This window comes from Trachypithecus francoisi, unplaced genomic scaffold (genome assembly GCF_009764315.1).
Source record: "Trachypithecus francoisi isolate TF-2019V2 unplaced genomic scaffold, Tfra_2.0 Lachesis_group12, whole genome shotgun sequence".
Lineage (NCBI taxonomy): Eukaryota > Metazoa > Chordata > Mammalia > Primates > Cercopithecidae > Trachypithecus > Trachypithecus francoisi.
Genome location: NW_022681457.1, coordinates 13,808,647 through 13,832,197, shown reverse-complemented (window position 1 = coordinate 13,832,197; position 23,551 = coordinate 13,808,647). Strand labels below are relative to the sequence as shown.

The 23,551-nt window shown below is 51.0% G+C and overlaps 1 protein-coding gene across 6 annotated transcripts in view; it reads left to right on the top strand.

The window, feature by feature from the left end:
* Window positions 1–23,551, top strand: part of ZBTB45 (zinc finger and BTB domain containing 45) — a 33,250-nt gene that overhangs the window by 4,900 nt on the left and 4,799 nt on the right. Inside the window, exon 1 of one of the 6 annotated variants that reach the window (XM_033224755.1) lies at window positions 21,648–22,123. The exons of 1 other annotated variant lie outside the window; for it this stretch is intronic. The gene's annotated coding sequence lies outside the window, so the exon portion shown is untranslated. Of the gene's footprint in view, window positions 1–21,647; window positions 22,600–23,551 lie in introns of those variants that run through there. 4 more of the 6 variants (XM_033224756.1, XM_033224757.1, XM_033224758.1 and 1 more) reach the window with 4 other exon arrangements.

Sequence of the window (23,551 nt, the reverse complement as noted above, 5' to 3'; positions counted from 1 at the left end):
TAAAAAGAAAAAAAAAGTTGGTGCTGGCAGTGCACGGGGCGAGGTGTGGGCGTCCTTTAGGAATATTTGCTGTGGCCAGGCACGGTGGCTCACGCCTGTAATCCCAGCACTTTGGGAGGCCGAGGTGGGCAGATCACCTGAGGTCGGGAGTTGGCCACCAGCCTGACCAATATGATGAAATCCCGTCCCTACTAGAAATACAAAAATTAGCCGGGCATGGTGGCACACGCCTGTAATCCCAGCTACTCTGGAGGCTGAGACGGGAGAATCGCTTGAACCTGGGAGGCAGAAGTTGCAGTGAGCTGAGATCGCGCCATTGCACTCCAGCCTGGGCAACAAGAGCGAAACTCTGTCTCAAAAAAAAAAAGGAATATTTGGTGAGCATTTTCCAGGGCCCTATCCTGCACTTGTCCCCAGAATCACCCGAGAGGGGGATATGTGACCCATACCTGCCTCTGGCCTCTAGGGCAGACAAGGGTACCAGGGCCAGGTAAAATATTAATACTATGGTACAAAGTGTGGAAATGTCTCTCCTAGGGGCTGCCCCAAACACTTGCAGGAAGGCAGTTGAGCAGAAACAAGTCCAAGGTCCCTGAGGCAATAGGGAGGCAATAGTGAGGAGTAGTGGTAGGTGCTCAGAGAGGTTACTATACAGCTAGCAGGATCTGGGGTAGGTTGGATCCCCTGCCACCCTATCATCAGCTGCCCCTCATAACAGGCCCTCTCCTAGGCCCTGGCAACACGCCTTGGGGTTTCAGTGGCTCATCAAGGTCCATGCTCTTCTGTCTGCACAATAGAGAGGAATTGTAAGAGTACCCCTTTTCCTCCTCCTGGGCCCAGGACCTTCATCCCCAGTATGAGGCAGCCCCACAAGCAGCAGGTGTTACCCAACGCCAGCAGCAGACCTTGGAGCATCACTTCTCCGCCAGGTGCCACACCACTGTGGAGCCCCATTGTCCACATGGAGAATCTGAGGCTTCAGGAAGTGCCAGGACACCAGTGGGGGAAGGGAGATTAACTAGAAAACAGGCTTGGGCTGACTCAGGGACAGCAGAGTGGGGCTTCCTAGGATTGGCCAAGCCAGGGACCTCACTCAGAGGTCCATAAGTATATGGCAGAACACTAGTGCGCCTTGGTTGGCTCTGCTTCCCAGTTGGACCGGCAGAGGGGTCAGTGTCACCTTATATTTCTGTCTTCCATGCTCCTTGCCAACCCTTTACCGCATCTCTCCCTTCCCAGTCCTGGACCTTTGGGAACTGTCAATATTTTGGCTTTGCAGACAGGGCATAAGACAGGTGTACTAATATGCAGTGGTCAGGTCACTCAGACTGCACCCAGGCCAGCTGAGGACTGCCTACTGCCTGGTTGTGCCGCCTACCTGAATATAGCCATCCTTACCCTCTCTTTCTTCCTCAAACCCCACACCTATGCGTGCTCTCCTTCCCACCCTCAGGTGTCACCCCCAAAGCCACTTTCTGAGGAGGCATTGTGGCTACATCATTCAAATTTCTTTTTTCTTCTTTTTTCTTTTTTTTTTTTTTTTTTTTTTTTTTTTGAGACGGAGTCTCGCTCTGTCGCCCAGGCTGGAGCGCTGAGGCCGGATCTCAGCTCACTGCAAGCTCCGCCTCCCGGGTTTACGCCATTCTCCTGCCTCAGCCTCCCGAGTAGCTGGGACTACAGGCGCCCACCACCTCGCCCGGCTAATTTTTTTGTATTTTTTAGTAGAGACGGGGTTTCACCGTGTTAGTCAGGATGGTCTGGATCTCCTGACCTCGTGATCCGCCCGTCTCGGCCTCCCAAAGTGCTGGGATTACAGGCTTGAGCCACCGCGCCCGGCCACTTTTTTCTTTTTTTTGAGATGGAATCTTGCTCTGTTACCCAGGCTGGAATGCAGTGGCGTGATCTTGGCTCACTGCAACCTCTGCCTCCTGAGTTCAAGTGATTCTCCTGCTTCAGCCTTCTGAGTAGCTGGGATTACAGGCGCTCACTACCACACCCGGATAATTTTTGTATACTTTTTTTTTTTTTTTTTGAGACGAAGTCTTGCTCTGTCTCCCAGGCTGGAGTGCAGTGGTGCAATCTTGGCTCACTGCAAACTCTGCCTCCCAGGTTCACGCCATTCTCCTGCCTTAGTCTCCTGAGTAACTGGGACTACAGGCGCCCGCCACCATGCCCGGCTAGTTTATTTGTATTTTCAGTAGAGACGGGTTTCACCATGTTAGCCAGGATGGTCTCGATCTCCTGAACTCGTGATCCGCCCATCTGGGCCTCTCAAAGTGCTGGGATTACAAGCGTGCACCATCATACCTGGCCAACTTTTGTATTCTTAGTAGAGAAGGGGTTTCACCATGTTGGCCAGACTGGTCTGGAACTCCTGACCTCAGATGATCTACCTGCCTACCTAGGATTACAGGCATGAGCATGAGCCACCATGCCTTGCCTTTTTTTTTGTTTTTTTGAAGTGGAGTTTCACTCTTGTTGCCTAAGATGGAGTACAATGGCATGATCTCTGCTCACTGCAACTTCTGCCTCCCAAGTTCAGGAGAGTTTTCTGCCCCAGCCTCCCAAGTAGCTGGAATTACAGGTGTCCACCACCACGCCTGACTTATTTTTTGTATTTTTAGTAGAGACAGGGTTTCACCACGTTGACCAGGCTGATCTCGAACTTCTGACCTCAGGTGATCCACCCGCCTCAGCCTCACAGAGTGGTGAGATTACAGGCGTGAGCTATCACGCCGGGCCTTCTTTTTTATTTTTATTTATTTATTTATTTATTTTAGAGACGGAGGCTCACTCTGTGACCCAGGCTGGAGTGCAGTAGTATGATTTCGGCTCACTGCAAACTCCGCCTCCCGAGTTCACATCATTCTCCTGCCTCAGCCTCCCGAGTAGCTGGGACTACAGGTGCCCGCCACCATGCTCGGCTAATTTTTTGTATTTTTAGTAGAGACAGGGTTTCACTGTGTTAGCCAGGATGGTCTCTATCTCCTGACCTCGTGATCCGCCTGCCTTGGCCTCCCAAAGTGCTGGGATTACAGTTGTGAACCACCGCACCTGGCCTATTTATTTATTTTTTAAACGGAGTCTCTTTCTGTCACCCAGGCTGGAATGCAGTAACGTGAACTTGGCTCACTGCAACCTCCTCCTCCCAGGTTCAAGCAATTCTCATGCCTCAGCCTCCTGAGTAGCTGGGACTACAGGCACACACCACCATGCCCAGCTAATTTTTGTATTTTTAGTAGAGACAGGGTTTCACCATTTTGGGCAAACGTCTCAAACTCCTGACCTCAGGTGATCTGCCCACCTCAGCCTCCCAAAGTGCTGGGATTACAGGTGTGAGCCACCATACCTGCCCTCAAATTTCTGTCTCTGTCTTCACATGACCTTCTTTGTGTCCTCTCTTCCTATTTATTTATTAAATTTATAGAGACCATTTTGCTCTGTCACCTAGGTTGAGTGCAGTGGTGCCTGGAACTCCTCACCTCAAGGGATTCTCCAATCTCAGCCTCCCAAGTACCTAGGTCTACACCATGTCCAGCTTTTTTTTTTTTTTTTTCAGTAGAGATGGGGTCTTATTATGTTGCCCAGGCTGGTATCAAAATCCTGCTCTCAAGCAATCCTCCTGCCTTGGCCTCCCAAAGCGCTGGAATTACAAGCAAGAGCCACTGCACCTGGCCCCTCTTCTGTCTTTTCTGTCTTTTTTTTTCCTTTTTTTGAGACGGAGTCTCACACTGCTGCCCAGGCTGGAGTACAATGGCGCAATCTCAGCTCACTGCAACAGAGGTTGCGGTAAGCCAAGGTCGTGCCACTGCACTCCAACCTGGGCAACAAGAGTGAAACTCCACCTTAAAAAGTAAAAATAGGCCGGGCGCGGTGGCTCAAGCCTGTAATCCCAGCACTTTGGGAGGCCGAGACGGGCGGATCACGAGGTCAGGAGATCGAGACCATCCTGGCTAACACGGTGAAACCCCGTCTCTACTAAAAATACAAAAAACTAGCCGGGCGAGGTGGCGGCGCCTGTAGTCCCAGCTACTCGGGAGGCTGAGGCAGGAGAATGGCGTGAACCCGGGAGGCGGAGCTTGCAGTGAGCTGAGATCTGGCCACTGCACTCCAGCCTGGGTGACAGAGTGAGACTCTGTCTCAAAAAAAAAAAAAAAAAAGTAAAAATAAAAAATCCGATTGTGGTGACAACTCTAGGGTATGGCGCTGCTGACTTCTGCCCTTATCACTCTTCCAGCCACATAGGAGACCTGTGGTCCTCAACTCAGGGCCTTTGTACTTGCTGTTGCCTCTACTCAGAATGTTATTCTCTGGGATCTCTTCCTTCCCATTTCAGCTAGAGAGAATCACAAGGATATTAGCTCCAAATTCTACTCACTGCTGCATCCACTGTGCTTAGCCCAGAGCCTACTTCACGGTGGATCGGTCATTAGCAAATGTGTGAAAGGACATGCAAATGGATGAAGATGATGACCATATTGAGCCGGTTTTGTAGACCATGAGGTTTGGTTTCTATCACTTTAAATTTTTTTTTGTTTTTGGTAATTGAGTTAAAATGTATGGCCAGGCATGGTGGCTCTTGCATGTAATCCTAGCACTTTGAGAGATCAAGGCAGGAGGATAGCTTGAGCCCAGGTATGATCTCTGCTCACTGCAACCTCTGCCTCCTGGGCTCAAGTGATTCTCCTGCCTCAGCCTCCTGAGTAGCTGGGATTACAGGCATACACCACCATGCCCAGATAATTTTTGTATATTTAGTAGAGCCGAGGTTTCGCTGTGTTGACCAGGCTGGTCTCAAACTCCTGATCTCAGGTGATCCACCCACCTCGGCCTCCCAAAGTGCTGGGATTACCAGCATGAGCCACTGTGCCCAACCCCATCTCTATTATTAAAGTATATATTTTTAAATGTAAAAAAATAAAACAGGCTGGGTGCAGTGGCTCATGCCTATAATCCCAGCACTTTGGGAGGCTGAAGCAGGAGGATCACGGGATCAGAAGATCAAGACCATCCTGGCCAACATGGTGAAACCCCGTCTCTACTAAAAATACAAAAATTAAGGCTGGGCGTAGTGGCTCACGCCTGTAATCCCAACACTTTGGGAGGCCAAGGCAGGTGGGCAGGTGGATGTAATACCAACACCTGTAATCCCAACACTTTGGGAGGCCAGTGGTGTGAACCTGAGCTGAGATTGCACCACTGCACTCCAGCCTGGGTGACAGAGCGAGACTCCGTCTCAAAAAAAAACAAAAAAAAAAAATTAGCTGGGCGTGGTGGCACGTGCCTATAATCCCAGCTACTTGGGAGGCTGAAGCAGGAGAATCACTTGAACCAAGGAGTCAGAGGTTGCAGTGAGCTGAGATGGTGCCACTGCACTCCAGCCTGGAGACCTGGAGACAGAGATTCTGTCTCAAAATAATAATAATAATAATAATAATAAAAATTCGGCCAAGCACGGTGGCTCACACCTGTAATCCCAGCACTTTGGAGGCCAAGGCGGGCACATCACGAGGTCAGGAGATAGAGACCATACTTGCTAACGTGGTGAAACCCCGTGTCTACTAAAAATACAAGAAAATTAGCCGGGCGTGGTGGTGGGCGCCTGTAGTCCCAGCTACTCCCGAGGCTGAGGCAGGAGAATGGCATGAACGTGGGAGGCAGAGCTTGCAGTGAGCCGAGATCGCGCCACTGCACTCCAGCCTGAGCAGCAGAGTGAGAGTCTGTCTCAAAAAAAAAAATAAATAAATAAAATAAAATTCACATAACATGAAATTTATCATTTTAACCAGTTTAAAAGTGTACATTCGGTGGCATTTCATGCATTCACAATGGTGTGCAGCCACCACCTCTATGTATTTCCAAGTCATTTTCATTACTCCAAAAGGAATCCCCATAACTATTAGCACTCACTCCACAGTCTGCCTTCAACCAGCCCCTGGCAACCACTAATCTACTTTCTGTCTCTAGGGACTTTTTAACTCTTTGGTGGAGGCTTATGATATGTAGAGATGCATGCAGGGAGCACCTCAGATAACCAGCTGTGATAGCAAAGAATAGAACATCTCTGGCTCCCAGAAGTTCATGTCCTTTGTAGCCGACACCCTAACTTCACAGACAAGCTTTGCCTACCCATAAAACACATGGGGCTTTACTTCTCTGTCTGGCTTCTCAGTGCATATTTATACAGCCATGTATGACCTTAGTTCCTCCCTGGCCCTTGTTGTGTAGGGTCAATGCTATAATATCCTTCAGTTTGCTTACATGTTCTCTTGACTGCATTCTCTCTCCGGCTTGGGCTGTTATTAACACAGCTGCTACAGTGGGCAATACCGTGTGGGGTTTTTGGCTGGGTGCTTCTTTAACTGTAATGAGGAGCTAACAGAAGGTTTAGCAAAAGGTGGCATGATCTGATTCCCGTTTCAAGGGTTCCAGTTGGGGAATGGGTGGGAGCAGAATGGAGAAAAAAAGACGAGTGTTCAACTAGATCTTTTCAATTGCTCTTTGGAATCACTAGGATTCCTCTGTTAGTTTCCTGCGGATTTTGTAACATATTACCACAAACATGGCAGCTTAAAAAAAAACTTTATTCTCTCAAAGTTCTGACGGCTATGAGAGGATCCTTCCTTGCTTCCTCCAGTTTCTGGTGGTCTGGGCTTGTCACCGCATCACTCCAATCTTGAAGGCTAACAGCTTCAAATATCTCTGTTCTCACTTCATATTGCCTTGTCTTCTATGCATCGTTGCTATGGACTAAATTGCATCCCCTAAAATTCATATGTTGAAGCCCTAATCTCCACTGTGGTGATATTTGGAAATGGGGCTTATGGGAAATAATTAGGGTTAGATGATATCCTGATAGTGGGGCTCCATAATGGGACTAATGCCCCATAAGAAAAAATGCCTTTGGGAGGCCAAGGCAGGAGGCTTGCCTGAGGTCAGGAGTTCAAGACCAGCCTGGCCAACGTGGTGAAACCCTGTCTCTACTAAAAATATACAAATTAGGCCAGACACGGTGGCTCACGCCTGTAATCCCAGCCCTTTGGGAGGCTGAGGCAGGCGGCTCACCTGAGGTGGGGAGGTTGAGACCAGCCTAACCAACATGGAGAAACCCTGTCTCTACTAAAAAAATACAAAAGTAGCCAGGCGTGGTGGCACATGCCTGTAATCCCAGCTGCTCGGGAGGCTGAGGCAGGAGAATCACTTGAACCTGGGAGGCAGAGATTGCAGTGAGTCGAGATCACGCCACTGCACTCTAGCCTGGGCGATAAGTGTGAAACTCCATCTCAAAGAAAAAGAAAAGAAAAAATATGGAAGAGCCCCATCCCAGCTTCCCCCAACACAGCAAGAGAAGAGTCCTCAGAATGAAACCTACTTTGCCTGCACCTTGATTTTAGACTTTCCCTTCCAAAACTGTGAGAAAAAATCTTCTGTTGTTTGCGCCATGTAGCCTTACGTTATTTCCTCCTCTGCCTTTCTCTTACGATTCATGTTAATTTACACGTAGGGTGCACCAAATAATTCAAGGTAATCTCCCCATTTCGAGAACCTAAATCACAATTACAAATACCGTTTTTCCTAATAAGGTAACGCTTCCAGGTTTCAGAGTTAGGATGTATGTATCATTGGGGGCCATTTTCAGTTACTTCAGTCCCAGTTTCACAGATGGGAAAACCAATTCTCAGAGAGTAGAAGGGGCTGTTCAGAGCTCCACATTGTGACCGGTACAAATTCAACCCACTCCTGGACTTAGTGGTGCCCTCGCCCCTTCTGTTTGCTGCCTTCCCAAAGCATCCTGTAGCTTCCAGGGAAAAGAAGGAGAGGGGAGGACAGAAGACACTCAGAGCCCAGAGTCTTATCCCTTTCCCTGCTAATAGGAACCAGGGCTCCTGGGAAAAATGGCTGATTCCAGGATGGTACAGGGACAGACTATACAGGGAAAGTCCCAGCTGAGCCTGAGAGGTGCACAAAGAATGGTGGAAATATATTAAAAGGACATAGATGCCAAACCTGATCAAACAACTGGAGCATCAGAACAGTGACCGTCATTGGCTGATGCACAATAAATCCACACTACCCATGAGTCCTTAAGTGTTCTCAAAAAAAGAGAGCTCCAGAAAAATAAACCCATCTGTCACCATATGATGCTGATTTTAAGCCAGCCCCTCACTCTGATAACTTGGCATCAATCCTGCCTTCCCAAGGTGAACTGTATTTCAGGGGAACACATGGCCCCAGTTCTTGCTTACCGAAGAATGCCCACTGATAATTAGATGCTAGAATTTGAAAAAGCCTAATTTCCCAACCCATAATGAAATCCCTGCACTGGTCAGGATTATCTGCTTATGTTATGAGGTACATGGAGGGTATGGTGTCAACATGGCTGCATAGGGGGAACCCGTAAGTGGACAGGGGACAGTCAGGCTGTCAGTGCCCCACATTAGGGTTGATGACATGATCCCACCCTATAAATGCTGTATTTTATGACTTATAAATTAGACATCAATACAACTATTTAAAAAGAAGGAGACGAGGTTCAAAGAAGATATACAAATGGCCAATAAATGCTCCACATCAGTGTTCATCAGGGAAATGCAAATCAAACCACAATGAAATACTGCTTCACACCCACTAGGATGGCTATAAAAATAACTGAAAATGACAAGTGAGAGTGAGGATGTGGAGAAATTAGAACCTTCATACTTTGCTGTGGGAATGCAAAATGGTGTAGCCATCATGGGAAACAGCCTGGCAGTTCCTCAAACAGTTAAACACAATCCAGCAATTCACCTCCAAGGTACATACCCACTCAACTTGAAAACAGGTGTTCAGGCCAGGCGCAGTGGCTCACGCCTGTAATCCCAGCACTTTGGGAGGCCAAGCCAGGAGATCAAGACCATCCTGACTAACACAGTGAAACCCTGTCTCTACTAAAAATACAAAAAATTAGTCGGGCGTGGTGGTGGGCACCTGTAGTCCCAGCTACTTGGGAGGTTGAGGCAGGAGAATGGCATGAACCTGGGAGGCAGAGCTTGCAGTGATCTGAGATTGTGCCACTGCACTCCAGCCTGGGTGACAGAGCAAGACTCCATCTCAAAAAAAAGAAGAAACAAAGAAAGACAACAGGTGTTCAAACAAATCCTTGTGCAGGAATGTTCATAGCAGCACTATTTATAATAACTAAAAGTAGGGCCAAGCACGGTGACTCACGCCTGTAATCCCTGCACTTTAGGAGGCTGAGGTAGGCAGATCACTTGAGGTCGGGAGTTCGAGACCAGCCTGACCAACATAGAGAAACCCCATCTCTACTAAAAATACAAAATTAGCCAGGCATGGTAGTGTGTACCTGTAATCCCAGCTACTGGAGAGGCAAGGCAGGAGAATCACTTGAACCCGGGAGGCGGAGGTTGCGGTGAGCCGAGATCACGCCGTTGCACTCTAGCCTGCGCAACAAGAGCAAAACTCGATCTCGGCCGGGCGCGGTGGCTCAAGCCTGTAATCCCAGCACTTTGGGAGGCCGAGGTGGGCGGATCACGAGGTCAGGAGATCGAGACCATCCTGGCTAATATGGTGAAACCCCATCTCTACTAAAAAAATACAAAAAACTAGCCGGGCGAGGTGGCGGGTGCCTGTAGTCCCAGCTACTCAGGAGGCTGAGGCAGGAGAATGGCGTGAAACCGGGAGGCGGAGCTTGCAGTGAGCTGAGATCCAGCCACTGCACTCCAGCCCGGGCGACAGAGCGAGACTCCGTCTCAAAAAAAAAAAAAAAAAAACTCGATCTCAAAAAAAATACACTAAAAGTAGAAACAACACAAATGTCCATTAGCTAATGAATTAATTAATGGATAAATAAATGTGGTGTGGCCGGGCGCGGTGGCTCAAGCCTGTAATCCCAGCACTTTGGGAGGCCGAGACGGGCGGATCACGAGGTCAGGAGATCGAGACCATCCTGGCGAACACGGTGAAACCCCGTCTCTACTAAAAAAATACAAAAATCTAGCCGGGCGAGGTGGCGGGCGCCTGTAGTCCCAGCTACTCCCGAGGCTGAGCCAGGAGAATGGCATAAACTCGGGAGGCGGAGCTTGCAGTGAGCTGAGATCCGGCCACTGCACTCCAGCCCGGGCTACAGAGCGAGACTCCGTCTCAAAAAAAATAAATAAATAAATAAAAATAAAATAAATGTGGTGTACCCATAAAATGGAGTAGCATGTGTGTGCGTGTGTGTGCGTGCATGCACTCTCACAGCAAAGGTCTCTGTCATCAGGCTGGAGTGTAGTGATGCCATCATGGCTCACTGCAGCCTTGACCTCCCAGGCTCAACCGATCTTCCTGCCTCAGCCTACCCAAGTAGCTGGACTACAGGCATGCACCATCATGCTTGGATAATTTTTGCATTTTTTGTAGAGACAGGGTTTTGTCATGTTGCCCAGGCTGGTCTCAAACTCCTGGGTTCAAGTCATCCACCTGCCTTGGCCTCCCAAAGTGCTGGTCTTGCAGGCATCATGAGCCACCACACCCAGCCATAATGGGGTCTCATTCAGCCATAAAAAGGAAGTCCTAATATGTGCTGCAACATGGTTGAACCTTGAAAACCTTATGCTAAGTGAAATAAGTCAGATATAAAAATCACATATTGTATGGTTCCATTTATGTAAAATATCCAGAATCTGGGGTGGGGGGCTAGGGGAGGGATAGCATTAGGAGAAATACCTAATGTAGATGACAGGTTGATGGGTACAGCAAACCACCATGGCACATGTATACCTATGTAACAAAGCTGCACGTTCTGCACATGTATCCCAGAATTTAAAGTATAATAATAAAAAAAAATCCAGAATCAGCACATTTATTTAGATAAAAGGTTAGGTTAAAGGTTTCCAGGGACTGAGGAGAGGGGAGAAAAGTTTTTATTCTGCAGTGAGGAAACTGTTTTAGAACCGGATGGAGGAGGTGGTACAGCATTGTCACCATACTAGAAGGCACTGTGTTGTACACTTTAAAATGGTTATTTATTTATTTATTGAGATAGGGTCTTGCTCTGAGTGCAGTGGTATGATCTAGCCTCACTGCAGCCTCAACCTCCTCAGGCTCCCATCTCAGTCTCCAGTATAGCTGGGATTACAGGTACATGCCATCACGCCTGGCTACATTTTTTTTGTATTTCTTTTTGACACAAGGTTTGCCATATTGCTCAGGCTCTCATACTCCTGGGATCAAGAGATCCCCCTGCCTTGGCCTCCCAAAGTGCTGGGCTAACAGATGTGAGCCACCACATCCTGCCCCATCCTTGTTTTCAAAAGATGCTTCATGAGGTTAAAAGATGAGTTCATTGGCCAGGTGCGGTGGCTCAAGCCTGTAATCCCAGCACTTTGGGAGGCCAAGACGGGCAGATCACGAGGTCAGGAGATCGAGACCATCCTGGCTAACACGGTGAAACCCCGTCTCTACTAAAAAAATACAAAAAATTAGCCAGGCGAGGTGGCGGGCGCCTGTAGTCCCAGCTACTCAGGAGGCTGAGGCAGGAGAATGGCATAAACCCAGGAGGCGGAGCTTGCAGGTGAGTTGAGATCCAGCCACTGCACTCCAGCCTGAGCATCTCAAAAAAAAAAAAAAAAAAGGATTAGTTCATCAATGTCTTTTTTTTTTTGACATGGAGTTTCACCCTTGTTGCCCAGGCTGGAGTGCAATGGCGTGATCTCCGCTCACTGCAACCTCTGCCTCCCGGGTTCAAGAAATTCTCCTGCCTCTGCCTCCCAAGTTGCTGGGATTACAGGCGCCCTCCACCACAGCCGGCTATTTTTTTCTCTTTTAAATATTATTATTATTATTATTTTCGAGACAGGGCCTCACTCTGTCGCCCAGGCTGGAGTGCAGTGGTGCAATCTTGGCTCACTGCAACCTCTGCCTCCTTGGTTCAAGCTGCAAGGCTCTAGTATCGGTTGGAATCCTGAGAGCGTGCCAACAAACAACACAAGGCGGTGTGGAGCAACATGCTGTTGTATTTTTATTTTTATTTTTGAGATGGAGACTCGCTCTGTCGCCCAGGCTGGAGTGCAATGGCACAATCTCGGCTCACTGAAAGCTCTGCCTTCCAGGTTAATGCCATTCTCCTGCCTCAGCCTCTCGGGCTACAGGAACCCGCCACCGTGCCCGGCTAATTTTTTGTATTTTTAGTGGAGACGGGGTTTCACCATGTTAACCAGGATGGTCTCGATCTCCTGACCTCGTGAACCACCCCCCTCAGCCTCCCAAAGTGCTGGGATTACAGGCGTGAGCCACTGCACCCGGCCAACATGCTGGGGTTTTTTTTTTTGAGACGGAGTCTCGCTCTGTCGCCCAGGCTGGAGTGCAGTGGCCGGATCTCGGCTCACTGCAAGCTCCGCCTCCCGGGTTTACGCCATTCTCCTGCCTCAGCCTCCCGAGTAGCTGGGACTACAGGCGCCCGCCACCTCGCCCGGCTAGTTTTTTGTATTTTTTTTAGTAGAGACGGGGTTTCACCGGGTTAGCCAGGATGAGTTTTTTTTTTTTGAGACGGAGTCTCGCTCTGCCGCCCAGGCTGGAGTGCAGTGGCCGGATCTCAGCTCACTGCAAGCTCCGCCTCCCGGGTTTACGCCATTCTCCTGCCTCAGCCTCCGAGTAGCTGGGACTACAGGCGCCCGCCTCGTCGCCCGGCTAGTTTTTTGTATTTTTAAGTAGAGACGGGGTTTCACCGTATTAGCCAGGATGGTCTCGATCTCCTGACCTCGTGATCCGCCCGTCTTGGCCCCCCAAAGTGCTGGGATTACAGGCTTGAGCCACCGCGCCCGGCCCCACCAACATGCTGTTTTAATGAGCGCCTGGGTGCAGAGGGGCTGAGGCCTAAAATGGCGTCAGCCCCAAGTAAGGACAGGGCAGGAGTTTTATAGTCTCCTGTAAACAGGAAGTGTCCTACTCTGATGTAACTGCTCTGTGGTACCCAGGGCTTCTCTCCCTCCATCTTCAGGGGTACATGTCTTCCGGCCAGCTCTCTTCCTGCTTCTGCTATCTTGCTGACGCACGCTGCTGGCACAAATGACCTTGTGTCTTGAGACTGGGCCTGAGAAGGGAGGAGTTATTTATCCCCCCAAGCTTTCAGGTCCCAGGGAGAATCTTTCACAAGGGATTCTCCTGTCTCAGCCTCCTGAGTAGCTAGGATTACAGGCACGTACCACCAGGCCCAGCTAATTTTTGTGTTTATTTATTTATTTATTTATTTATTTATTTTTTGAGGCGGAGTCTCCCTCTGTCGCCCGGGCTGGAGTACTGTGGCCGGATCTCAGCTCACTGCAAGCTCCGCCTCCCGGGTTCACGCCATTCTCCTGCCTCAACCTCCCGAGTAGCTGGGAGTACAGGCGCCCACCACCTCGCCTGGCTAGTTTTTTTTTTGTATTTTTTAGTAGAGACGGGGTTTCACCGTGTTAACCAGGATGGTCTCGATCTCCTGACCTCGTGATCCGCCCGTCTCGGCCTCCCAAAGTGCTGGGATTACAGGCTTGAGCCACCGCGCCCGGCCAATTTTTGTGTTTTAGTAGAGAGGGGGTTTCGCCATGTTGACCAGCCTGGTCTCAAACTCCTGACCTCAGGTGATCCACCCGCCTCAGCCTCCCAAAATGCTGGGATTACAGGCGTGAGCCACCATGCCCGGCCCAATGTCTTAAACACAAAGCAGGCAGGGTGGAGAGCAGCCCTTGTAAAGAGGGAGGGGACAAAGTCAGGGTGCGGCAAGTCTGGGCTGATCCCTCCTGGACTACGGCCTTGGCCACCATGGGTCCAGCAGGAAGACGGCTGGGAGAACAGGGCTGGGTGGTTGTTCTGCCTCAGTTGCCCACCTTAGTTGGGCAGCACTTCTCAGACTAGCCACTCCTGAGTGGAAAACACTGAACAATCTGACCAGAGAAAATTCACAACACCCGGGTGGCACAGGAGCCTGAGACACAGTGACAGGGCTGGAGACGGCAGGGACCAAGACTTCATGTTGTGTGATTCCACTGATAGGAAATGTCCAGAGCAGACAAATCCATGGACAGATTAGTGGGGACAGGGGTGGGGACACTCAGGAAATGGGATGAGTAATCTCATGGAGGTGATGTAAATGTTCTTGAACAGGAGAGTGGTGAAGGTTACACAACACAGTAAACGGACTAAAAATGACTGAATTGTGCACATGGGAAATTATATGGCAGAGTTTGTGTCTGGAGGTGAGAAAGGCTGTCCCCTGGGGCTGTAAAACTGGAGCTGCCAGGCTTACACCTACCGTGGGTGGTGGAATTCCTCGCTCCAGGGCATCAAGGAGCATTGGGTGCAATACAGGAAAATTGATTAAGTGGACAATGGCTTTACCCTGGCTTCAGTGGATGTGTTACTTCTGGTGATGGAGCTGAGCCTCGCTGTGGCTTTTCGGGATAGAACCATCTAGGTGTCCCACAATAGGGGCTTTCCCCTTCACTTTAGAGCTTTACTCAAAACACATTTTGTGGCCAGGTGTGGTGGCCCACACCTGTAGTCCCAACTTCTCAGGAGACTGAGGTGGAAGGATCCCTTGAGCCTGGAAGGATGAGGCTGCAGTGAGCCGTGATCAGGCCGCTGCACTTGAGGCTGGATGACAGAGTGAAATCCCGTCTCAAAAAAATAATAATAGCCAGGCATGGTGGCTCACACCTGTAATCCCAGCATTTTGGGAGGCTGAGGCAGGTGGATCATCTGAGGTCAGGAGTTTGGGATTAGCTTGGCCAACATGGTGAAACCTCATCTCCACCAAAAATTCAAAAACTAACCGGATGTGGTGGCAAGCACCTGTAATCCTAGCTACTCAGGAGGCTGAAGCAGGAGAATCACTTGAACCCAAGAGGTGGAAGTTGCAGTGAGTCGTGATTGTGCCATTACACTCCAGCCCGGACGACAAGAGCCAAACTCTGTCTCAATAATAATAATAATAGTAATACCAGGCGCAGTGGCTCACACTAGTAATCCCAGCACTTTGGTAGGTCGAGGTGGGCAGATCACGAGGTCAGGAGATTGAGACCATCCTGTCTAACATGGTAAAACCCCGTCTCTACTAAAAATACAAAAAATTAGCTGGGCGTGGTGGCTGGCACCTGTAGTCCCAGCTACTCGGGAGGCTGAGGCAGGAGAATGGTGTGAACCCAGGAGGCAGAGCTTGCAGTGAGCCGAGATGGTGCCATTGCACTCCAGCCTGGGCGACAGAGCGAGACTCCGTCTCAAATAATAATAATAATAATAACAACTTTGTGTGTGTGTGTACTAAAACCAGAACAAAACAAGAACATGGGTAATTTGAGACTGTGAATTGTATACAATCAATGCTCCAGTCTATACTATATTGTCCTGTGTTTCTTGGGTTTTTTAAAATTTTGTTCGTTTGTTTGTTTTGAGGTGGAGTTTTGCTCTTGTCGCTCAGGCTGGAGTGCAATGGCGAGATCTTGGCTCACTGCCACCTCTGCCTCCTGGGTTCAAACAATTCTCCTGTCTCAGCCTCACTAGTAGCTGGGATTACAGGCCCCTGCCACCACACTCAGCTAATTTTTGTATTTTTAGTAGAGATGGGTTTTCACCATGGCCACTCTGGTCTCAAACTCTTGACCTTAGGTGATGCACCTGCCTCAGCCTCTCAAAGTGCTGGGATTTAAGATGGAAGACACTGTGCCCAGCCTGTTTCTTGGGCTTTTTAATTTATTTTATTATTTATTTATTTATTTTTGAGACAAAGTTTCACTCTCACCCAGGCTAGAGTGCAGTGGCACAATCTCGGCTCACTGCAACCTCCGCCTCCAGGGTTTGAGCAATTGTTCTGCCTCAGCCTCCCCAGTAGCTGGGACTACAGATGCGTGTCACCACGCCCGGTTAAATTTTATATTTCTTTAATTAATTAATTTTTTTTTATTATTTTCTGAGACAGAGTCTCACTCTGTTGTCCAGGCTGGAGTGCAGTGGTGTGATCTCAGCTCACTGCAACCTCTGCCTCCCGGGTTCAAGCAATTCTCCTGCCTCAGTCTCCCTAGTAGCTGGGATTACAGGCGTGTGTACACATCTGGCTAATTTTTGTATTTTTGGTAGAGACGGGGTTTCACCATGTTGGCCAGGCTGGTCTCGACTGGCTGGTCTCAAACTCCTGACCTCATCATTCACCTGCCTCGGCCTCCCAAAGTGCTGGGATTACAGGCATGAGCCACCGCACCCAGCCTAATTTTTGTATTTTTAGTAGAGACTGGGTTTCACCCTATTGACCAGGTTGGTCTCAAACTCCTGACCTCGGGATCCGTCTGCCCGCATCGGCCTCCCTAAGTGCTGGGATAGGATTGCAGGCGTGAGCCTCAGCAACAATTTTTTTTTTTTTTTTTTTTTTAGAGGGAGTCTTGCTTTGTCACCCATGTTGGAGTGCAGTGGCATGATCTCGGCTCACTGCAACCTCCGCCTCCCAGGTTCAAGCAATTCACCTGCCTCAGCCTTCCGAGTAGCTGGGATTCTAGGCATGTGCCACCACGCCCAGCTAATTTTTGTATTTTTAGTAGAGACGGGGTTTCACCATGTTGTTCAGGCTGGCCTGGAATTCTTGACCTCAGGTGATCCACCCGCCTCAGCCTCCCAAATGCTGGGATTACAGGCGTGAGCCACCACGCCCAGCCTTTGGGTTTTTTAAACTCTTCAAAATTAATCCAAGGGCACAGAACAGGTCAAGGTTCTGGGCCCCTGACAAAGTGCTCCTGGTTGTGTTGTTGTTGTTTTTTTTTTCTTTGAGACGGAGTCTTGCTCTGTTGCCCAGGCTGGAGTGCAGTGGCCGGATCTCAGCTCACTGCAAGCTCCAACACCCAGGTTCATGCCATTCTCCTGCCTCAGCCTCCCGAGTAGCTGGGACTACAGGTGCCCGCCACCACGCCCAGCTAGTTTTTTGTATTTTTTAGTAGAGACAGGGTTTCACCGTGTTAGCCAGGATGGTCTCGATCTCCTGACCTCATGATCCGCCCGTCTCGGCCTCCCAAAGTGCTGGGATTACAGGCTTGAGCCACCGCGCCCAGCCGGTTGTGTTGTTTTGAGTATTGTCTCAGCTTAGGTCTCCTTCTTCCTGAGGTCTCAGGCCTCTGTCCACAGGGCTGGTAGTGCCTTCTTCTCTTTATTTTACATATGAAAGCACATTAAATCTTTTTTCTCTTGTAAATATTCCTTGCCCCCACCCACCTTTGTTGACAGCCTCAATACCTGTCTGGATGCTGTTACTTTTCTGATAAATTCCACCCATTGCTTCTACCACCTCCTTAGTTCCACCAGGGCTTGGGGCTGGGCCTCCCTCCAGCCCCTCTCTAAGTTTCCTCAGGGGACTTTCTGAAGTATACAGGGGATCCTGCCGTTGCCCCTTCCCACCACCTCACACGACTCCCATGTCTTCTCTGTCCCATCAGAAGGGCTCAAGTCTTCACTGCTGCTATTTGTCTTGCCAGGGACCACCCCTCAGCCTCCACTCCTATCTGCCTTATACCAGGAAGCATTTCTGCAGGTATGTGCTTAGTGCCTGCTCCTGGGTATACTCATTTAGTACTTGAAATGCCCCCACAATCACTGGGCATGGATCATGGGCCCTATATTCCACACCTGGCACAACCCAAACCCACTAGGATGGGGCCAGGTTTTTGGACACAAGGACTTGAGTGTGACTGCCACAGAGGGGAAGTTTGGATGAAAGGCTGCCCGGGAAGTGATGGAGGATGGAGGGAGGTTGGGACCCTGACTGAGATGGAATCAGGCACAGCCGAGAGGTCCTGGGAGACTCCTTGGTGGGAGCTGTCTGTTTTCTGACCCATGCTGTCAGAGGGGCCCTGCCTTAGCCAGCTGAGGAGGCCCAGTCACCCTGGAGATCAGTTTCTTCTGCTCCTTTCACATCTGTGGTCATTGTGCTCTCATAGAGTCTTCCCTCAATGGCCGCCATTTCCCATCTCAGGCCTTGGGCTTAGCCTGGAGTTTTTAATATTTGCAGGCCACATTGCCCTCCTCCCTAGTTTGTCAAACCTGTGTTCTCAGGTACACATTTATTCCTTGAAATGCCCCCACAACCAGTGATAACATCTTTGGGTTCCTATACACACACACGTATACATATATGCACACGTATACATATATACACATTCTTCTTCTTATTATTATTTTATTTTATTTTATTTTTTTTACTTTTATTTATTTTTTTTTTGAGACGGAGTCTTGCTCTGCCACCCAGGCTGGAGTGCAGTGGCTGGATCTCAGCTCACTGCAAGCTCCGCCTCCCGGGTTCACGCCATTCTCCTGTCTCAGCCTCCCGAGTAGCTGGGACTACAGGCGCCCGCCTCGTCGCCCAGCTAGTTTTTTGTATTTTTTAGTAGAGACGGGGTTTCACCGTATTAGCCAGGATGGTCTGGATCTCCTGACCTCGTGATCCGCCCATCTCGGCCTCCCAAAGTGCTGGGATTACAGGCTTGAGCCACCGCGCCCGGCCATTTTATTTTATTTTTTTGAGACAGAGTCTCTCTTTGTCGCCCAGGCTGGAGTGCAGTGGCGTGATCTCCACTCACTGCAAGTTCCGCCTCCCGGGTTCACGCCATTCTCCTGCCTCAGCCTCGGGAGTAGCTGGGACTACAGGCGCCCGCCACCACGCCCGGCTAAGTTTTTGTATTTTTAGTAGAGACGGGGTTTCACCATGTCAGCCAGGATGGTCTTGATCTCCTGACCTCGTGATCCACCCGTCTCGGCCTCCCAAAGTGCTGGGATTACAGGCGTGAGCCACCACGCCCGGCCTATTATTATCTTTTTGAGACGGAGTCTCACTCTTGTCGCCCAGGTCAAAGTGCAGTGGCGTGATCTCGACTCACTGCAATATCTGCCTTCCGGGTTCAAGCTATTTTCCTGCCTCAGCCTCCCAAGTAGCTGGGATTACAGGCACCTGCCACCACGTCTGGCTAGTTTTTGTACTTTTAGTAGAGGCAGGGTTTTGCCACGTTGGCTAGGTTGGAACTCCTGACCTCAGGTGATCTGCCCACTTCAGCCTCCCAAGTGCTGAGATTACATGCATGAGCCACCACGCCAGGCCCTTTTTTTTTTTTTTTTTTTTTTTTTTGGAGAGGGAGTCTCCCAGGCTGGAATGCAGTGGCGTGATCTTGGCTCACTGCAACCTCCACCTCCTGGGTTCAAGGGATGCTCCTGCTTCAGTCTCCCAAGTAGCTGGGACTACAGGTGCCCGCCACCACACCCAGCAACTTTTTGTATATATATGTGTGTGTGTGTATATATACACACATATATGTATATGTATATATATGTATATACATGTATATATGTATGTGTTTATATATATATGTATTTTTTTTTAAGATGTAGTCTTGCTCTTGTCACCCAGGCTGGAGTGCAATGGCACAATTTCGGCTCACTGCAACCTCCGCCTCCCGGGTTCAAGCTATTCTCCTGCCTCAGCCTCCAGAGTAGCTGGGATTACAGGTGCCTGCTACCACGCCCAGGTATTGGCCAGGCTGGTCTTGAACTCCTGACCTCAGGTGATCCACCTGTCTCAGCCTCCCAAAGTGCTAGGATTACAGGCATGAGCCACCACGCTCAGTCAATTTTTGTATTTTTAGTAGAGACAGGGTTTTACCATGTTGGCCAGGGTGGTCTCGAACTCCTGACCTCAGGTGATCCGAATGCCTAAGCCTCCCAAAGTGCTGAAATTATGAGATTACAGACATGAGCCACCACACCCGGGCTTGTCAGATTTTTAGAGAGAAAAGGAAAATAACCCTTGAGGCTGCAGCTCTCACCTCCCTTGGCTGCCTGAGAGAGGTCAGGGTCTGGTTTTCTCCTTCCTATGTTCATCCTAGCCTCTTGGGCAGGGTCTTCCACCTCCATCTTGCCCTAATCCTCCAGGCCCCATCCCTTGGGGTTGAGACTTTCTCTAAAGCCACCCGTGTCCTCTCCTTCCTATCCTGAATCTGTCCCTTTCTGCCCTTCACTGCTGTCAGGGCAGCTATTGTTTCCTGCTAGGACTCCTGCGTTTGCCACCCCACTAGGTGCACTGTCTTTCCTACAGCCCCTTAAACATACTAATGGGGCTAATGGGACATGGCTTCCCCGCCTCAACGCACTGCAATCTTGCCACTCAGCCCAAGGTTCACGCATTTGTCTTGCCCAAGGGAGGGCCATCCTCCCTCCCCAGAGGCCTCATGCATGCCTTCCCACCTACCCTTATGCTCTTCCCAAAACAGCCCAGTGAAAGCAGACCCAGTGGGTCCAGCAGGCCATGGTTTGAGTCTGAACAAAGACAATGATGATGGCAGATTATTAGACTTGTGTTTTTTGTTTGTTTTGTTTTGTTTTGAGACGGATTTTCACTCTTGTTGCCCAGGCTGGAGTGCAATGGTGCGATCTCAGCTCACTACAACCTCCGCCTCCGTGGTTCAAGTGATTCTCCTACCTCAGCCTCCCAAGTAGCTGGGATTATGGGCGCCCGCCACCACGCCCAGCTAATTTTTTGTATTTTTAGTAGAGACAGGCTGGGCACAGTGGCTCATGCCTGTAATCCCAGCACTTTAGGAGGCCGAGGCGGGCGGATCACCTGAGGTGAGGAGTTCGAGACCAGCCTGGCGAACATGGTGAAACCCCGTCTCTACTAAAAATATAAAAATCAGCCAGGCGCCGGGCGCGGTGGCTCAAGCCTGTAATCCCAGCACTTTGGGAGGCCGAGGCGGGCGGATCACAAGGTCAGGAGATCGAGACCATCCTGGCTAACACAGTGAAACCCCCTCTCTACTAAAAAGTACAAAAAACTAGCCGGGCGAGGTGGCGGGCGCCTGTAGTCCCAGCTACTCGGGAGGCTGCGGCACGAGAATGGCGCGAACCCGGGAGGCGGAGCTTGCAGTGAGCTGAGATCCGGCCACTGCACTCCAGCTTGGGCGACAGAGAGAGACTCCGTCTCAAAAAAAAAAAAAAAAAAAAAAATTAGCCAGGCATGGTGGTAGATGCCTGTAATCGCACCATTGCGCACCATGTCCCCCCCAGCCTGGGGGACAAGAGCGAGACTTCGTCTCAAAAAAAAAAAGTATTTACAGGTTCTGGAGATTTGGGCACTGAATCTTGGAGGCGGCCATTTTCAGAATTCTGTCCCCCTTCGGCCGGGCGCGGTGGCTCAAGCCTGTAATCCCAGCACTTTGGGAGGCCGAGACGGGCGGATCACGAGGTCAGGAGATCGAGACCATCCTGACTAACACGGTGAAACCCCGTCTCTACTAAAAAATACAAAAAAACTAGCCGGGCGAGGTGGTGGGCGCCTGTAGTCCCAGCTACTCGGGAGGCTGAGGCAGGAGAATGGCGTGAACCCGGGAGGCGGAGCTTGCAGTGAGCTGAGATCCGGCCACTGCACTCCAGCCTGGGCGACAGAGCGAGACTCCGTCTCAAAAAAAAAAAAAAAAAAAAAAATTCTGTCCCCCATAACAGATCGACTTGCAATGTCCCAGAATCTCCCAGAGTCTAGCTCAGGAGAGGCCCACAGCAGGGTGAGGCAGTTGTCTGTTCCTGCCTGCGTTGTAGTAGAAGGTGCCCAGGCCGAGATGGGGTCCGCTCCCCAATCCCAGCCACAGCGGGCGGGCCTGGAGTAGGGGTAGCTCGCCTGCGCCTCCTGGCGGCTAGGGACCGAGACCTACTTCAGTTCTCACCCGTGTCACAGGAATAAGGCCACTTCCCCAGTTCGCAGTGGGGTTCAAACTGGCCAGAACAGGTTGGTGACTTGGGCCAGCAACTGCCTTCCCATTCTCCATCACAGGGCGCCTGCGGATTGATCGCGCAGGCCCCGCCACACCCCTGATCTCCCGGGCGACGCCGGAAGAGTGCTCTGGTCCAGAAATTCCTCGCAACGCAGCAGCCCTAGCCTCTTCGACTTTGGTTCCGACTGAGAGCCGCAGTGCTGACTGACTGGAGCCGATTGCCATAAAAATACCGGAAATGTGCCGCGGATAGGGTTTCCCCTGCGCCGCCGCGACCACGGGCTTTGGTTCCGCTGGCGTAGGAGCCCGGAAGTGCGGCCTTCTAGTCGGTGAGAAGGAGGCGGCCACAGTAGAGCCTGGTGCCTGAAGAGGAGTCGGAGGTGGGGTCGGATGGGCATCCCCCTGCCGCAGGGCGGGCCAGGAGGCTGGGGCGTGCCAGGGGAGGGGCACCTGCGCTCCGCTAGAAGCGCACGCTGCGAACGCGAGGGGGCACTGCAGGACCGGGGTACGGCGCGGGCCAGGGTGCGGGGTGGCCGCGGCGTGTCAGAGGGGTGCTTTGGGCTTAGGGTGGGGCGCGGGCAATGGCGCAGAGATTGGGAGAACGCGCTCAGGGTAAAGCACACGGCGCGGCGAAGGCGTGGCGGGAGTGTGCGGCGCCGGACCCAGGAAGCTGGCCTGGGCGCCGGGTCTCGAAGGCTGGCCTTTGTTCTGAAGTGTCCAGGCCGGCTTTGCGGCGTCCGGACTGAGGAATGGAGCCCGCCGCGGGGCGGGGCAGGGCGGGAAAGGAGGGTTCAAGTCTCTCGAGTTGATGCGTCCCCATCGGCCGGACACAGATTAGAAGCCTTTCAGGTGCTAGGTGAATACAGATGGGGCGGGTGCTGCTTGCTGAGTTAGCCTTTGCACGGGCACAGGCCTGGCTTTTTTGAGGCATTGCACAGAAGGCTGAGTGGGGCCGAGGGGCGGGGTGGTGTATCCGGATCTGTAGTCTGGAAAGGCTCCCTCTGGCTGCCATGTGTGGAACAGAAGGGGAGGCGAGGGGCCTGGAGAGACCAGCCAGGTTTCTTCATCCGTCCAGGACAGCGGGAACGGGGCAGTGGAGGTGCTCGTAGTGACCAGAGGGTCAAATGTTGGGCATGCAAGAAAGCGAGGCGTCTGGCTGAGCAAAGGGACGGCGGATTGGGCATAAGGAGTTGGAGGGGTTGAATCTTGAGATCCCAGTAGAGCCCGAGGGTGTAGGGGCAGCATCAAGCCGAGCCCACTCTGGGGCTTTGTGACTCCAAGGGAGAGACAGGCTGGTGGAGGCTATACGGATGTCAGAGTCCAGCGCTCCTGCCCTCCTCCCTTAGACTGGAGGTGTGTGCAGTCTGGGTGCGGGATGAGCCGAGTATCTCATCCCTTGTTTGATAGAAGGGGAAACAGGCCGAAGGATCACGGTTTACCTGTTTGATGGACGGAGTAGCAGAACTCCTCACATTCCAGAGTCCTCTGGGGACTACTCCCTCCCCTTTCTGGTACCTGATGTTGAGCCTTGTCCGGCTTGCTCAGTGGGCACCTATCCAGTCACACACCCCTGCTCATTCCACACTTCCCCTCTCTGTGCCACACCCACACCCTGGGCCCCACAGGCCCCATCCACATGGCAAGAAGCTGGGGCTGCAGGAGCCACCTCCCTGCCTGCTGTCCTAGGGGCTGCCAGGGACCATGTACTGGTTTCCCTGGGGCATCTCCCAAGGTAATGCCCAACCTTTTACCCTCAGCCCTTAGTGACCAGGCACACCCAGAGCCATGCTGCCCAGGAAACAGGTCAT